At 34.3% G+C, this 15,563-nt stretch overlaps 1 protein-coding gene across 1 annotated transcript in view; it reads right to left on the reverse strand.

The window, feature by feature from the left end:
• Positions 1–15,563, reverse strand: part of LOC101895296 (pre-mRNA-splicing factor ATP-dependent RNA helicase PRP16) — a 90,810-nt gene that overhangs the window by 6,978 nt on the left and 68,269 nt on the right. The window lies entirely within an intron of this gene.

Genomic DNA, 15,563 nt, shown 5'->3' on the forward strand with positions numbered 1-15,563 from the left:
AATGACAGTTCATTAGGTCAAGGAAGTTTCCTTTGGCTATGTCCTTAACATCAACACTCAAGGCAGTTTCTCTTAAATTGTGTTGGATTCTCTTAATACGATATTAATGAGAAATTCACCACACCATGTTCTCTGTGGTATTCGTATCAATACAATGTTGCTCTCACTCTCTGTAACGGTTTAACATAGCTCTGTGGCAAATGTCAACGGAACAATGACAACTTTTTCCGATAAATGTAAATGTGTACGTGCTGTATGGCACGTAGTCATGACTTTGGTATTGGTCGAGAGAGACTTGTAATAAGAAGGTGGTACATTTGCTCTTCAGTTAGCGTTTGGATAGACACGTGGGAAATTTAAAGGAATAAATGTTAGAAAAGGCAATGAAAGAAAGGAATGTGCTAAACAAATGTGGACTTCGAACCCAATATCAGTTATCTGCAAGACAGTTTGGGAAAATCCAAAATGAGCAAACACATATGCTTGTTTGAGAGCAGCATTTCCTGAAATCCAGAGTCTAGTGTTTTGTCCTGTTTGTCCAAACGTCATCCACTAGAGTTGGGCTAAATTTGACTCAAAATGGAAATTTATTACACATTTTACAAAAATTATTACTATACAAAATGTTTATTCTTTGTGGGAGAGTTACCAGAACGGGTGGCCCAATTAGTCCGATATTGTACTACATCACATTTATGTAGAAATATTACGTTGTGAGAAGTTAAAAAAGCATCGGTGAGTTCTTTTTTTATTTTACGAAAATTATACTTGTTCATATTTTGACCTTTTGGGAGAGGTACCAGAGAAAGTGAACCGATATTGCCTCCTAACTGAATCTAAGCATATTAATACTGTTACGATGTACCAAGTTTGGACAAAATCGTAAACTTCGGACGCTGTTAGATCGACTCCAAATGTCCTGAAACGGATTTCGTACAAAGAGACCTTGGGCCTATATCGATGATGCGCGTTTTGCCGTCTAATAAAAGTATGTTTAATTTTTTTTTCATTACAATAATAACAAAAAACTGAAACCGATTACGGAGAACAGCATTAACTGGTATTTTTTGGTTTATTTAAAAATAGCAAGTTCCCGCTCCTTCGTCAGCGAAAAGTCCCTCCTCAACATTTTAGATTCGTTCCAACAGTTCGTGTTAGGCTATATTAGTAATCAAAATTCACAATTTGTTCGGTTAGACAAATAAAACTATTTCAACGTCTCCGTAAACGTATGTAAACCCGAGAAACTAACGGTAACCTCAATATCGAATTTCAGAACTCTCACTTCAACCAATATCAAATTTAGTAACTTTAAGTACTCATATCCTAAACAATCTATATCTCTGCATCCAAGACACCAACGGCGATCCAAAATTAGTACTTTTAATTAATTAGTACTTTTTGAACAATTATAGTACGCATTAACAAAACCCATCACCAAATACCAACAGAGACCTCAATATGAAATTATGGGATTCTAGCCTATCCCTTCACCCAATATACAATTTAGTATCACTTAGTACACATTTCCAAAACAAGCTCCATATCTCAATTCCAGAGTCCTCCAGATATCACATTTGGGGATTCTAGCCCTATTCCTACACGCAATACCAAATATAGCACCATTTACTACCATTATGCACTATTCGTACAAATATAGGGCGCATTTCCAAAACAACCTCCATATCTCAACCTTAGATACCAACAGAGACCAAAATATCAAATTCCAGGACCTCAGCTCTATTTCTTTACCCAATACCCAATTTAGTATCACTTAGCATTTTCGGAACAATTATAGTACACATTTCCAAAACCAACTCCATATCTTGACCATAGAGACCGACCGTGACATCTATATCAAATTTGAGGAATTCAGCTCTATTCCTTCAACCAATGCCAAATTTAGTATTATTTAATATTTTTCGTACAATTATTGTACACATTTCCAAAACCATCCCCATATCTCAATTTCAGATACTAATAGAGACCTCAATATCAAATTTCAGGATTTCATCTCTTTCCCTTCACCCAATACCAAATTATACCAAACATAGTACTATTTGGTACTTTTCGCGCAACTGAAATATAAATTTCCCAGACCAACTCCTTATGACAAACCTACTATCAACAGGGAACCAAATACAAAAGTTCAGCTTTATCTGTTCACCCTAAATCAAACTATTCCAAATTTACTACCATTTAGTACAGTTCGCACACTTAGTACATATTTCCAAAACCATCTTCATATATCAAACTTACTTTCTAATCTTGATTTTCATACCAAATTCCTAGTATTTAGCTCTATCCGTTAACATAATACCAAGTGGAACCATTTTAGAAGTTAAGCACAATTTTAGGACTTTTCGCAACCTTAAAGTTCGAATTGACAAAGACCCTTTTGTTACATCTATACTGTACTCAGACACTCTTTTTCCAGATTTGTAGCTCATTCCGTTTGTACAATACAAAGTATAACATTTTTAGTACATTTTAGTACTTTTTGTAACCTTTTAGTACGAATTTCCGGAAAAACACAGACTTATCACAATCCAACCCAATATGCAAGAGCTTGACTTGTATAACATGTGGTTTGAACCAGAACTCGTTAAAAATTTTATTTTTCCTTAGGGACCGTATTTTTTCTTTCGAAAAACTTTCCTATAGCTCTTAAAAAAATCACCCTTTTCCTATAGCATAAGTAAAGTACAGTGTATGTTATGTGGTTCGTATATTACAGTACATTGTATTGAAAAGTCGAACTGAGCTAATTACATTCATCTTTTGGCACTCCGAAACGTCTTCTTATTAAAACTCTCCATCACACTGTCACCAAAATGTGTTGTTTACATTGTTGTTGTTGTTGATGTTGCTGCTGCTGCTGCCTGCATTTACTAATTTCAATGACAATCATACAATAAAACAACAAGTGAAAATGTTATTATTTTATTTATTCTTTGTAAAACAAACAAAAAATTCCATATTCAGTGTCATGACCGGTAATTTCACTTCTGGTTCGAACTGGAACAACGGTCATAAATAAAATCAAAAATTACAAAATCACGTTTTAAAGACGAATCAGATTTGTTCTCATTTGTTTTGGAATGTGCGTCTATATGACGTTATTGTGACTTAGATTGATTAGAGCAATAGGTGTTAATTAAATTATTTTTATAACATTAGAAATAGATATTTTTGCTTCAAAACTTTGTAACATATTGGAATTATAACACAGTCGGACATAAAAAAATAATTACAAGAAAAATCCAGCAGATTATGAAAGTAGAGCTAACAAGTAAAATAGTATCAGTCGGTTTTGTCGACAGATTTATACCCCCAGCCTTGAGTTATGATTATTTAAACTCTTGACCCTTTATGGGGGAGGTTCCGAAGTTGGCCAATATTGACGTAAGACTGATATAAATCTTAAAATATGCCAGATTTGGACTATATCGGCTACTTCCTATACTTTGTATGTGCAAATTTTTGGAAAATCTGAAAATATGAGAATTCCATTTTCATACTAATACAGATAAAACCAGTAAAGAAAATCCAAATGTCGGGCGGGGCCGACTTTATGATACCCTACACCACTTTGCTAATATAGTAGAGCTCCACATAACAATTAAAAGCTTTTATGGGAGAATTCAATCGAACGCGCTATGATTATAATTATATTCTAAAGTTCAAATGACTAAATATGCCGAAGCATTTGTATCTTTTAAATTCGGACTTGTATTGCCCATTTGGTGTACAATTAATTTGAAATCGGATAAAGATATATATGGAAGCTATATAAAAATCTGAACCGATCTTGATAAAATTTGGCAAAGATATTTCTGAGCTGTATTTGATATAATTCCCTGAATATCGTTGTTACGGAGTGCTTATTACGGCTGTGGGTAACAAATCGGATGAACAATATATATGGGAGCTATAGCTATATCTGAACCGATCTTCAAATTTGGCATACTAGCTTCTAGACTCAATTCGTTCATAAATGCCAAATTTCATCCAATTTGGGCAAATATTAGACGTTTGGTGCACAATCAAAGATAAATCGGACGAAGTTATATATGGGAGCTATATCCAAATCTGAACCGATCTCGATAAAATTTAGCAAAATGCATTTCTGAGCTGTGTTTGATAAATTTCCCCAAATATTGTTCTTACAGAGTGCATATTACGGCTGCGGAGGACAAAAATAACAAATCGGATGAACAATATATATGGGAGCTATAGCTATATCTGAACCGATTTCAATCAAATTTGGCATACTTATTTTGAAGTCCAATCTGATAGTACGTGCAAAATTCCATACTATTCGGACTGATATTACACGTTTGGTGCACAATAAAAGGCAAATCGGACGAAGATATATATGGGAGCTATATCTAAATTTTGACCGATTATCTCCAATTTTAATAGGGTTCATCCTTGGGCCAAACAAATGATTTGTGCAAATTTTCATCTGGATAGGGCAATAAATGCGAACTGTACTTTGTTTAAAAAAATACATGGACAGACGGACAGACGGATGGACATGCATAAATCGACTCAAAATGTGATTCTATGCAGATCATCAAGAGGGACTATGGGTCTATCTCGTTTCCTTTTGCCAATTTGAAGAGAGTTGGATGCTTATTTCGATTTCTTTAAGCGTTTGTTTTTCAAAATCCCGATGTGAAGGAGGTACCAGAAGAAATGGGGCTATTCAAAATAATCACCCGTTGTAGGCGAGGTACCAGAAGGAATGGGCCGATATATCCCATCTCCACACCAGACCTTGCTTCAATTAAAATATTTTAATCTGTATAATTTGAAGAGAACTGAATGCTTATTTTGTTTTGGTTATTCCAAACTTTGACCCTTTGTGGGGCAAGTTCCAGAAGGAATGGTCCGGTCTCTACCATCTTTATGACTGATCTTGTGTTGATGGAAATATTGAGATATGCCAAGTCTAAATGGAATCGGATGTTAATTTCGTGTTTTATGAGCTTCATGATGTATTGAGATGTCTGAATGGAATTCGGATCTTAATTTCGTGTTTTACAAGCTTCATGAATATTCCAAATTGTGAAGCTTTGTGGGGGAGATACCAGAAGGAGTGTACCGATATATTCCATCTTCACACCAGACCTTGAGTTAAAAAGTACTCAGAAGCAACTCCTTCTGTGGATTTTCAGACACTTTTATAACAATTTGGCTACAATCATCAAAATACCGAATATCGATGGGGGGTACCCTTATATAAGGGACTATACGATATCGTGGAATGATATAGCCCATCTTTGAACTTGACCTGCCTGCATACAAAAGACTGATCTGTGCCAAATTTAGCTTCCAATCTTTTTTCGTTTTGACTCTAGTGTGATTACAACAGACGGACGGATGAAAAGGGCTAAAGCGTCTTAGAATTTTACTCTGATCAAAAATATACTTTGTTATGTCTAAAACCAGTAAAGAAAGTCTTAAAGTCGGGCGGGCCGACTTTATGATACCCTACACCACTTTGCTAATTTAGTAGATCTGCGTATAACAATTAAAAGTTTTTATGGGAGAATTCAATCATACACACAATGATTATAATTATAATTTAAAGTTCATAGGACTAAATATGCCGAAGCATTTGTATCTTTTAAATTCGGACTTGTATTGCCCATTTATCTCTGAGCTGTATTTCATATATTTCCGTGAAAATCGGTGTTACGGAGTGCATATTACGTCTGTGGGTAACAAATCGGTTGAACAGTATATATGGGAGCTATAGCTATATCTGAACCGATCTTCACCAAATTTGACATACTAGCTTCTAGACTCAATTCGTTCCTAAGTGCCAAATTTCATCCAATTTGGGCAAATATTAGACGTTTGGTGCACAATCAAAGGTAAATCGGACAAAGTTATATATGGGAGCTATATCCAAATCTGAACCGATCTCGATAAAATTTGGCAAAGATATTTCTGAGTTGTATTTGATATATTTTCCTGAATATCGTTGTTACGGAGTGCATATTACGGCTGTGGAGGATAAAAATAACAAATCGGATGAACAATATATATGGGAGCTATAGCTATATCTGAACCGATTTCGATACTTATTTTCAGGTCCAATCTGATCGTACGTGCAAAATTCCATACTATTCGGACTGAAATTACACGTTTGGGGCACAATAAAAGGCAAATCGGACGAAGATATATATGGGAGCTATATCTAAATTTTGACCGATTATCTCCAATTTCAATAGGGTTCGCCCTTGGGCCAAACAAATGATTTGTGCAAAATTTCATCTGGATAGGGCAATAAATGCGAACTGTAATTTGTTTACAAAAATACATGGACAGACGGACAGACGGACGGACGGACGGACATGCATAAATCGACTCAGAATGTGATTCTATGCAGATCATCAAAAGGAACTATGGGTCTATCTCGTTTCCTTTTGTGTGTAAACTCTATACCCTTACGTTCAAACGAAGAAATACCCTTATTATTTCGAATCAGAATTTAATACGTCTTTAAATTATCAAACATTTATTGTTTATATAAATTTCGCAATTGACCAGGTATAGTTAATTAAATACAATTGTTTGACTCGTATGGCGTTTCTTGATTATAAATTTACAATCGAAAATCATCACAAGATATAAATAAAATAATAAACAACAAATAAGTGCAAGAATAACAACAACAATAATAGCAAAAAAATAAATTGAAATTGCAATAATTTGCGATTTTGTGAAATAAATTAGACTTCATTCTATTTAAAGTGATATATTTTATATGGCTGGCGTTTTAGTTAATCAAAGGTGTGGAGGATTGATTGCTGCGATAAGATGGAACACTAAAGCCGCACGCCCATTCATATGCCCATGGCAGCTGATTAATTCCCCCCTAAAAGTAAATGGGATTCTTCTTAGTCATAATGGATCGGGAATATCACACATAAGTAATGTGTGTCCAAGTGCACGTAGGGTTTAATCAAATTTGATCATGAACTTCCGCTCGGATTATCAGGCATTTCGAATCGTTCATGGGAAAAGCTTAAGTAATGGGTAACAAGGGAAATGGTTTTGCTCATCCCATTTTGCTATTCATAAAATTCTCTCTCACTCTCTCTCTCTCTTGTCATCTGCAAATAATGAATACTAGAATCTAGCCATTACTGTGTTGTGGCCAAAACATTTTACTGTTGTAAAACAGAGGAATCGCGGCGTAAAGGCCACAACAGAATGGTCAACAACAAATTGTTTAGCACAAAAATTAACTTTGTTTATCTAATAAATTTTTTACACATTTTTATATATTTTGTTTTTGTATTTTTTTTATTTTGTATTTTTCGTGTGTGTCTTGTTGAATAATTTTTGTGTCGTCAATTTTGAAATCAAGCCAAGAATTCTATAAATGTGTGGTCCAAGGTTTATTTATCAAAATACAAATGAACATCCACATACGTACTCACACACACACACTCAATTGGGATGTAAAATTATGTTAAGAAATAATTTTCAAAAATTAAAATAATAAATAGAAAATATTAATAAACTAGCAAGTGTCCGCTGCTTCGTTAGCGTAAAGTTCCCCCTCAAAATTTTAGAGTTATTCCAACAGTTCGTGTTACTCAAAAAGTACAATTTGTTCAGTTTGACTATGGCTAGGTATACCCTTAGCCCTATGGCTAGAGAGGTTATATATCATTTGATACGGCCAAAACGTGCCTTATCGAAATAGCGGTTATAGGCCCTAGGTCTCTTTGGACCAAATCCATTACAGGACATTTGGAGTCGATTTAGCGAGGTCCATTCGTCTCTCTGTCTGTCTGGATAGCTGGTTTGCATCAATGCCTCTCGAAGGGTGTATCCGATTTGGTTCCAACTTCGCATATCGTAATATTATTATCAAACTTAGGTTGAGTTCGGAGATGGGAAATATCGGTCCACTCCTTCTGGTACCTCTGCCACAAAAATTCGAAGCTTTCAAAAACAAAATTTTCTGCACAGAAAGAGAAAGGATAATCAATTTTTCCTCCAAATTTGCAAATCCTAATATTTGCATCAGTGCTAGGCCAGGTGCAAAAATGAACAATATCGGTCCACTCCATCAAGTACCTCCCCCACAAAGAGTCAGCATTTTGAAAAATTATTAATCTTATAAAAATTGATGTGAAATTCGGAATACCTTCAAATTACATACATCACGATATTTTTATTTACCCAAGATTTGGTGTAAAGATGGAATGTATCGGTTCACTCCTTCTGGTACCTCCCCCAAAAAGGGTAAAAATTTTGAATATCCATGAAGCTCATAAAACGCGAAATTAACATCCGATTTCATTCAGTCTTGGCACATCCCAATATTACCATCAGCAAAAGATCTGTTATAAAGATGGTAGAGATCGAAGCATTCCTTCCGGTACCTCCCCCACAAGGGTCCAAAATTTTGAATAACGAAAACGATTATAAAATCCGAAATTAGCACCCGGTTCTCTACAAATTTCACACATTATAATGTTTTTATCAATCCAAGGTCTGATGTGAAGATGATATACATTAGTCCACTCCTTCTGGTATCTCCCCCACAAGAGGCAAAATTTTGAATATCCATAAAGCTCATAAAACGCGAAATTAACATCCGATTCCATTCAGACTTGGCGCATATCAATATTTCCATCAACAAAAGATTTGTTATAAAGATGGTAGAGATCGAAGCAATCCTTCTGGCATTCCTTCCCAACAAAGGGTCAAAGTTCTGAATAACCAAAACGATTATAAAATCCGAAATAAGCATACGGTTCTTTTCATATTTCATACATCCCATTATTTCTACTAAAACAAGATCTGTGACAAAAATGGAATGTATCGGTCAACTCTTTCTGGTACCCCCGCTACAAAGGGTCAAAATGTAGAATACCCATGAAGCTCATAAAACACCAATATCCATTCAGACCTCGCGCATCTCAATATTTCGATCAAAACAAGATCTGTTATAAAGATGGAAGAGATCAGACCATTCCTTCTGGCACCTCCCCCACAAAGGTTCAATGTTTTGAATAACCAAAACGATCATAAAATCCGAAATAACCATCCGGTTCTCTACAAATTTCACACATGTTATTATATACCCTCCACCATAGTATGGAGGGTATATTAAGTTTGTCATTCCGTTTGTAACACCTCGAAATACACATTATAGACCCCACAAAGTATATATGTTCTTGATCAGCATAAAATTCAAAGTCGATTTAGCGGTGTCCGCCCGTCTATCCGTCTGTGGAAATGACTCTAGCTTCGAACGAAGTAGATTGATAAAATTTTACTCAAATGTATGTTATGTCTGCAGAACTTTTAGTATTGAAAATGGGCCATGTAGGTCCACGTCTTCGTATAGCTCCCATATAACAGTACCTTCCGATATTCGGTATTTTGATAATTTTAGCGACATTATTCACCAGAATTGTTCAAAATTTGGTATTTGAAGTTCGTAATAGATACTACAGCCTATGACAGAAAATTGCCTGTGCAGGTCCACGTCGTCGTATAGCCCCCGTATATTGGTACCTCCCTATTTTCGGTATATTGACGATTTTAGCGACATTATTCACCGGAATTATTTCAAAGTTCGTAATGGAAACTACAGCCTATGACAGAAAATTGTCTGTACAGGTCCACGTCTTCGTATAGCGCTACCTCATGATATTCGGTATTTTCGTGTCGTGTCTATGTCGTCTTATAGACCCTAATATAACAGCTACATTCGGCATTTTTAAGATTTTAACATAATTTTCAACCGATTTTATTGTTTTTGAGAATTGACAAATTCGTTGCAAATGGTAGAGGGTATTTAAAGTTCAGCCCGGCCGAACTTACAGCTTTTTTACTTGTTAGCTTTACCTTAATAATCTGTTGGATATTCCCTGCAATGATTTAAAAGATTGAATTCGGTCGCACATTGTTATCAGGCTTAAATATTGCTTATCTTTTTCGCGGACTTTCGAGACCATATTGAGATATATGGAGAACATATTAAACTTCGATATATATCCATATTGAGTAAACACTCCACTTTCTGTTATCACAATTAGTAAAAAAATTAAAAAATCAAAAATATCACACCTAGCGAAAATCTCCCCACAATAAAGCGAAAATAATATCCGAATCAGATTATATTTTTTTAAAGGGGAGAAGCTATGATGTAAAAAATTTGAGAATAGTCTTACATACATAAAAAATGGTATTTATGTCAAAACCTAACTCGAAGAACATGTCTTAAATTGTTCAAAAAATTCATTTTTAAAGCCTTTCAGAGACAAAATTGTAGATTTTTATTTAAAAAAAAAATATTAAACATTTTTGGATTTGGATTTTTGATTTTCAAGGAAATTATTTTAGGTAGTCGGGGCAGTCGTACCAAAAATTTCAAAACAATATGTTCCTAACAACCTTTTGAACCCTTTCTTTATGAATTTAATTTAAAGTAATTTAAATTGATATAATTTAAATGATTTAAAATTTTTCAACTTTACAAATATATGCAAAAACACTTTTTCACATTTCAATAATTTACATTTAAAATACAAAACAAAATATAGTATATAATGATTTTTTATGAATTTCCCCATCGGTATTTCCTCCTCCGTTTGTTCAAATTGCACTGGCATACTTCCATAATAAAATTAAAAAAAAAAAAAAACTCAACAACAACGGATATATTCTGTATGTAATAATTATTAAAATAATTATTATATTGTTGTATATATTTTCACATAACATAAATATTTTTTTTACATATGAGTATACATATGTATCATACATGTGTCTATAGCTTTGTATGTAAAAGTAAAAAATCACATGGCATGCGCCAAATGAACTTCAATGGATAATACGAAAAGAATTTGTTAAGCGATTAATGGATTTCTAGAGTAAAATGAAGCAGATATAAAACACACTGTGTCAGAGAGGTTTTGTGACCAAATGATTGAAAATTGGAAGAACAATTGTATCAAGTTGAACAACAACTTCTCGATATTTTTCAGATTTAAGTTATTTCATTTAATAAAATTTATCTTTTGAAAAAATCTATATATATAAATGTAAGTTGTGTTAGTTACTACGCTTATAACTTAAGAACCGCTGGACTGATTTTAACGATCCACACAAATTCGGAGTTGTCTCCTCTCCGAAAAGGATAATATCCAAAAAAATCGCGTAAAAATGTGATATATTAACATTTTTATTTTGACTTTTCAAATGTACAATAGTAATGTTTTATTTTGCATGATTTTTTTCTATTTTGACTGGCTTTTTTCTAATGTACATTTGTAGTGTTTTTTATATTTTATTTTTGAATTCGAATATTAAAACCAGTTTATTTAATTGACTTGATTTCTTGAGAACTGAAATTGATGGCGGGTTACATGGAAGTGTAATACCGAATTATATGGTGGCGAAACGGAATAGATGATATCGAAATAATTTAACGCGGTCACACCAAAAGAAAGATAATTATTAATTAAAAGATAATTACTTTTTCAAATTCGCTAAAAAATCACGAAAAAGAGATCTCATTGCAAAAATTATCAAATCGGGAAAAAATCGAAAAGATTTTCAGTGGAATCGAATTTTAAAATAATAGTAAGGGTCTTTAAACATTTGCTGTAATAAATCAGCGAACAAGTTGAAGATTTTTTCAATTTGTTATTCTAATTTTGTCATTTTTTTTAATTTGTATTTGCGAACACATTTAAACAACCAAAAATGACAGAAAAAGCCTAATGGAGCTCATTTCAAAGCGTGGAACTACTTCTTTCATGTGACAATAATCCGTCCAATGAGAGCTCAAAATGCAAAATTCTTTGGAAGTACAATCAGTAAAATACCAAATTTAAAGGGTGCAAAATAATAGAGCGAATGGGACTTTTAGTAAGAAAAGGATTTCTATCCTTCCAGGAATTCTTCCCAAACATTCAAGATACCTTAAATCACTTTTGCAGGTCATGATATCGATTTAAGCTATTTTTGGGGTCTTGGCCACTTTTTTCATATTTTGGCCCTTATTTGGCATCTTTGTCTCTAAGGGGTTAGGGAACCATCATACAGATAATTGCCACATAGGAATTTATTTAAGTAAAGTCCCCACATTGGAGTATTTTCCTAAGTCCACTTTCACATATAATGTGTGGTCAGAAAAGAAAATTTTGTATTCTATTGAATTTGTAACTCTCAAGAGAATATTGGTTGGAAACGTAGATTTGGGAAATACATCTATATGATAATATGGTGGATAAAACTATTTTTACTCATTTAAATCACGCGGAATGTTTTTCAGTTTGACATGCTAAGTTGTTCTGTTAAATTTTTGATTTGGTCTCTATTTGTCATATTGGATTATAAGGGCTAGAAGAATGTTTTCAATGTAGGTCGATGTCTCGGAGTAGTGCCCATATAAAAGTATCTCCTAATTTTACCATATTTAAAAGGATTTGGCTAAAAATGTGTATTTGGGGGGTGAAAACTTACACAAAAATATGAACATATCTACAAATTTTAGAATTTTTTCCATATAATAGTACCCCCCTTAGGGGGACTTATAAGAACGCTAATGGACAATCTGAGGTGCTAATGGCTTAAAAAAGTAATTAACTTTGGCTATTCTTAATTCATTCAGCGCTCAATTATGAGGTTTACAAAATACAGCAAATTCCAAATTACTGCTCATTTCACTGGAAGATTTTGCTACGATTTTTACCATACTAAAAATTAATTTGATCCCTTACATGGGGATAAGATTGATATATACTTTTTAATAGATTTGTATAGCACATCCACACCTTTGAAGCCCACGGCTTAAATATGGGTACAGCTATTTTAAAACACTTTTAATCGACCAGTACGGGAACACTTATATCAGTCATATCTGTGAATAATTATGCTTTGACAAATATGCATAATAGACAAAAACTACGGGCCGGCAACGCGGACCGGACCAGCTAGTATAATATAATAATTCTATGTCGATTTAACGTTGTCCGTCTGTCTGTCTGTTGAAATCACGATATAGCCCACATTATTTGACGTAGAGCGCCAAAATTTAGCAGAGCAATTTGTATTGTGTCTAGGTTGGTATTGAAAATGAGATATATCGGTCCACGTTCTGGTATAGTCCCCATATAACGGTACCTCCCGATATTATATATTTTGATGGTTATTCCCATATTTTTCCACGGATTTGTCTGAAAATTGGTATTTGTAGGTCATAACGGGTCCATGTACGTGTGGCAACACATTGCATGTATAAGTCCACGTTTTGGTATAGCCCCCATATGAAGGTACCTCCCGATATTCGGTATTTTGATTATTCTTGCCACATTTTTTCACGGATTTGTCTAAAAATTGGTATTTTTTGGTCATGATGGGCCTTAGTTCGTGTGGCGAAACATTGCATGTATGGGTCCACGATTTGGTATAGCCCCCATATAACGGTACCTCCCGATATTCGGTATTTTGATGATTTATGCCACATTTTTTTCACGGATTTGTCTGAAAATTGGTATTTGTAGGTCATAACGGGTCCCAGTTCGTGTGGCGAGACATTACATGTATAGGTCCACGCTTTGGTATAGCCCCCATATAAAGGTACCTCCCGATATTCGGTATTTTGTTTATTTTTGCCACATTTTTTCACGGATTTGTCTAAAAATTAGTATTTGTTGGTCACAATGGGTTCCAGCTCCGGTGACGAAACATTGCATGTGTGGGTTCACGTTTTGGTATAGTCCCCATATAACGGTACCTCCCGATATTCGGTATCTTGATGGTTATTCCCACATTTTTTCACGGATTTGTCTGAAAATTGGTATTTGTAGGTCATAACGGGTCCCAGTTCGTGTGGCGAAACATTGTATAGTCCCCATATAACAGTACCTCCCGATATTCGGTATTTTGATGATTTTTGACACATTTTTTTTACGAATTTCTCTGAAAATTAGTAGTTGCAGGTCATAATGGGTTCTAGCTTCTTTGGCGAAACACTGTATGTATAGGTGTACGTTTTTGTATAGCCCCATATAGCCGTATTTCCCGATATTCGGTATTTTGATGATTTTTGCACATTTTCCCATGATTTTTTCTAAAAGTTGGTATATGTGGGTCATATTGGGCTCTAATGTTTCCTTTACCCTAAGGTGGAGGGTATTAAAAGTTTGGCCCGGCCGAACTTAATTTGTTTTCTTGTTTGACATACTGTAACTACATATATGTCCACACCATACAGATGTTTACATACATCGTTACATACACATTTCCATTTCTCTATAAAATTATAGTTTATAGATAGCCAGCCAATATGGTTAAGTGTGTTGACTTGGCGCCACATACACAGCGATACCCAGCAAGCAAAATCTATCCCCCAAATCACTTAGAAGTCACGCCTAAGCGATTGAAATTATCGCGTCTGATATCGCTTTCTCACCCCGGAAGGATCATCCTTCGGGAAGAGATGAACCACGCCCGCGATAGTTTTCTAAAAATCGTGGAAGTCACTTCCTCGATAGTTATTGGAAGTGAAAAAACAAAAAACAAAAAAAATTTTTTTACTCCAGACTTAAGCAAATAATTTTTTTTTTATTGTTATTGTTACGTTTTCCAATGTTAATTTACATAGAACTCTTACTTATTAGATGAAATGCTCAAACATTTTTTTTTTCGTTTTAAAAATGTGATGTCTGGATTGGGAATCGAACCGAGGTGTTCAGAGAGCAAATCTGGCATGCTTACCACTGCGCCACAGTGTCTTATATTCCTCAGATAGAATAAAGTCTTATTTATGTTCAATTAGTGAATGATTGCAAACTATCACTGTTTTATCCGATGGCAGTCACTACATAGTGTCTGCACACGAGATACCTTCTTTTAACTTTCTTGCGCCACTACGTAGTAACTACGTGACGATAGAAAGTAGACAACAGTAGATTTGTTATTGTAAATGTACATACTATCGCATTTATTACGATTAGAAGCGTCGCAGAAGTGGCATCTTAAAATGAAAGTGAGTCACTCACTTCCAAATGCTTGCTGGGTAATTTATTTACTTTAGATATTCACACATTCCGTTACCTTGTAATGTAAAGTTGATGGTATTGGATGTGACGAAAGTGTTAGATTTAGTTTGTTAATTGCACTATTTTTACATAACGTTTGAACTATCTCAACCGGAATTCAATAATTCCGTGCGTTACAAAGTTATATTATAGGGGACTGAGGGAATATTTTGGCCAATAACACTGTTCACAAACTGCAATTTTTTCCATAATTACAGGAAAATTCCAGTGGATTAAGGAAATAGACCTATCAATAGAAGACATACGTATCGGCGTTTTGAAAGTTTATATTGTGAAGTAACCTAAGTTGAGAAATTTTCGTTCTATGATTTCTTGCCTTCTCGGCAAGATAGGATTATTTTGGTCGAAAAGTATAGCCCTCAAGTGAGGTTTCAAAAAATTAGTTTAAAAAGCCATTTAAGCGAGATAGTAACAAGTCAAAATATTCAACAAATTTATATCACATAAAAT

This window comes from Musca domestica, unplaced genomic scaffold (genome assembly GCF_030504385.1).
Source record: "Musca domestica strain aabys unplaced genomic scaffold, Musca_domestica.polishedcontigs.V.1.1 22, whole genome shotgun sequence".
In the NCBI taxonomy this organism is placed as follows: domain Eukaryota; kingdom Metazoa; phylum Arthropoda; class Insecta; order Diptera; family Muscidae; genus Musca; species Musca domestica.